This window comes from Callithrix jacchus, chromosome 3 (genome assembly GCF_049354715.1).
Source record: "Callithrix jacchus isolate 240 chromosome 3, calJac240_pri, whole genome shotgun sequence".
Classification (NCBI taxonomy): domain Eukaryota; kingdom Metazoa; phylum Chordata; class Mammalia; order Primates; family Cebidae; genus Callithrix; species Callithrix jacchus.
In genome coordinates this window covers 116,616,281-116,619,307 of record NC_133504.1, presented here as the reverse complement: position 1 = coordinate 116,619,307, position 3,027 = coordinate 116,616,281, and the positions used below count along the sequence as shown (strand labels likewise).

Genomic DNA, 3,027 nt, shown 5'->3' with positions numbered 1-3,027 from the left:
CTCATGTGGGCACTTATTGCTATATATTCTCCTCTAGAGACTGCTTTAAATGTGTCCCATACATTCTGGTATGTTGTGTCTTCGTTCTTATTGGTTTCGAAGAACTTCTTTATTTCTGCCTTCATTTCATTGTTTATCCAGTCAACATTCAAGAGCCAGTTGTTCAGTTTCCATGAAGCTGTGTGGTTCTGAGTTCGTTTCTGAATTCTGAGTTCTAACTTGATTACACTGTGGTCTGAGAGACTGTTTGTTATAATTTCCATTCTTTTGCATTTGCTGAAGAGTGATTTACTTCCAATTATGTGGTCAATTTTAGGGTAGGTGTGATGTGATGCTGAGAAGAGTGTACATTCTGTGCATTTGGGGTGGAGAGTTCTGTAAATGTCTATCAGGTTTGCTTGTTCCAGGTCTGAGTTCAAGTCCTGGATATCCTTGTTAATTTTCTGTCTGGTTGATTTGTCTAATATTGACAGTGGAGTGTTAAAGTCTCCCACTATTATTATGTGGGAGTCTAAGTCTCTTTGTAAGTCGTTAAGAACTTGCCTTATGCCTTCCGTGGGACAGGTGAGGGTGCTGGGCACCTGGGCTGCATGGGCTCGATGTATGTCAGCTAATTAGCTGGCCCCACTTGAGTGGTGAGGTCGCCACCGGATAGTGTCTCTGCCCTATTACTAGCTATCTCTGACCTTGGTCTAGTGACAGTCTTGGTTCCCTTATCTGTAAAATGTGGATGATAATGCCTGCCACAGGGAACCATCATGAGGATTAAGTGAGACATGGTATATAAAACAAACTTCTTCTGGCATAAACCTGAGGTGGAAGGGAGAAAGAGAGAGCACGAAAGAGAGGATGTCTCTCTCAGACTGGCACCTGGTGGTGAAGCTGGCTGACCAGCCACTTGCTCCAAAGTCTATTCTTCGATTGCCAGAGACAGAACTGGGAGAATACTTGATAGGGAGCTATAATATTTCATTTCTGAAGCAGCTTATTGCTGGCAAACTGCAGGAGTCTGTTCCAGACCCTGAACTGATTGATCTGATCTACTGTGGTTGGAAGCTAAAAGATGACCAGACACTTGACTTCTATGGCATTCAACCTGGGTCCACTGTCCACACATTCTGCGAAAGTCCTGGCCCGAACCTGATCAAAAACCGGAACCTGTGGACAAAGTGGCTGCCATGAGAGAGTTCCGGGTACTGCACACTGCCCTGCACAGCAGCTCCTCTTACAGGGAGGCAGTCTTTAAGATGCTCAGCAATAAGGAATCTCTGGATCAGATCATTGTGGCCACCCCAGGCCTCAGCAGTGACCCCATTTCTCTTGGGGTTCTCCAAGACAAGGACCTTTTCTGTCTTCGCTGATCCCAATATGCTTGACACGTTGGTGCCTGCTCACCCAGCCCTCATCAATGCCATTGTCCTGGTTCTGCACTCGGTAGCAGGCAGTGCCCCAATGCCAGGAACTGACTCCTCATCCCAGAGCATGACCTCCAGCCCATATAGGGATATGCCAGGTGGCTTCGTGTTTGAAGGGCTCTCAGATGATAAGGATGACTTTCACCCAAGCACCAGGTCCACACCTTCCAGCAGCACCCCCAGCTCCCACCCAGCCTCCCTGGGGTACAGCAGAGCTGCTGGGCCCTGGCCCATCACCCTGAGTGAGCTGGCAACCATCCTGGCCCTGGCCAGCACTCTGGAGAGCAGTTCTCACACACCGACTCCTAGCACCCAGGGCCATTCCTCAGGGACCTCTCCAATGTCCTCTGGTGTCCAGTCAGGGACGCCCGTCACCAATGATCTCTTCAGCCAAGCACTACAGCATGCCCTTCAGGCCTCTATGCAGCCCAGCCTCCAGAACCAGTGGCAGCCCCAGCTGCAGCAGCTATGTGACATGGGCAACCAGGATGATGAGCTGAGCCTGCAGGCCCTGCAGGCCACCAGGGGGGACATCCAAGTGGCCCGGGAGCTCATCTTTGCTGGAGGAGCCCCATGAACTCCCTGCTTCCCCCAAACCCCCAGCAAGTTGGAGTGGCTGCTGCCCATGGGAGGTAATCATTAAGGTGCCTCCATCTCTCCCTTCCCCAATATACCTGATGGTCAACTAAAAAAAAAAAAAAAAAGAACTTGCCTTATATATCTGGGTGCTCCTGTATTGGGTCCATATATATTTAGGATCATTAGTTCTTGTTGTATCAATCCTTTTACCATTATGTAATGACCTTCTTTGTCTCTTTTGATCTTTGTTGTTTTAAAGTCTATTTTATCAGAGATGAGAATTGCAACTCCTGCTTTTTTTTTTTGCTCTCCATTTGCTTGGTAAATCTTCCTCCATCCCTTTATTTTGAGCCTTTGTGTATCCTTGCATGTGAGATGGGTTTCCTGGAAACAGCACACCGATAGGTTTTGGCTTTTTATCCAATTTGCCAGTCTCTGTCTTTTGATTGTGCATTTAGCCCATTTACATTTAGGGTTAATATTGTTATGTGTGAATTTGATACTGCCATTTTGATGCTAGCTGGCTGTTTTGCCTGTTAGTTGATGCAGATTCTTCATTTTGTTGATGCTCTTTAGCATTTGGTATGGTTTTGGAATGGCTGGTACTGGTTGTTCCTTTCTATGTGCCGTGCCTCTTTCAGGAGGTCTTGTAAAGCAGGCCTGGTGGTGACAAAATCTCTGAGTACTTGATTGTTTGCAAAGGATTTTATTTTTCCTTCACTTATGAAGCTTAGTTTGGCTAGATATAAAATTCTGGGTTGAAAGTTTTTTCTTTAAGGATGTTGAATATTGCCCCCCCCACTCTCTTCTTGCTTGTAGAGTTTCTGCCAAGAGATCTACTGTGAGTCTGATGGGCTTCCCTTTGTGGGTGACCCAACCTTTCTCTCTGGCTGTCCTTAGTATTTTCTCCTTCATTTCAACCCTGGTGAATCTGATGATTATATGCCTTGGGGTTGCTCTTCTTATGGAATATCTTTGTGGTGTTCTCTGTATTTCCTGGACTTGGATATTGGCCTGTCTTGCTAGGTTGGGG

The 3,027-nt window shown here is 46.6% G+C and overlaps 1 pseudogene; it reads left to right on the top strand.

The window, feature by feature from the left end:
- Nucleotides 1-694: 694 nt before the first annotated feature.
- On the top strand, nucleotides 695-1,992 carry LOC100403518 (ubiquitin-like protein 7 pseudogene; annotated as a pseudogene).
- Nucleotides 1,993-3,027: the final 1,035 nt, after the last annotated feature.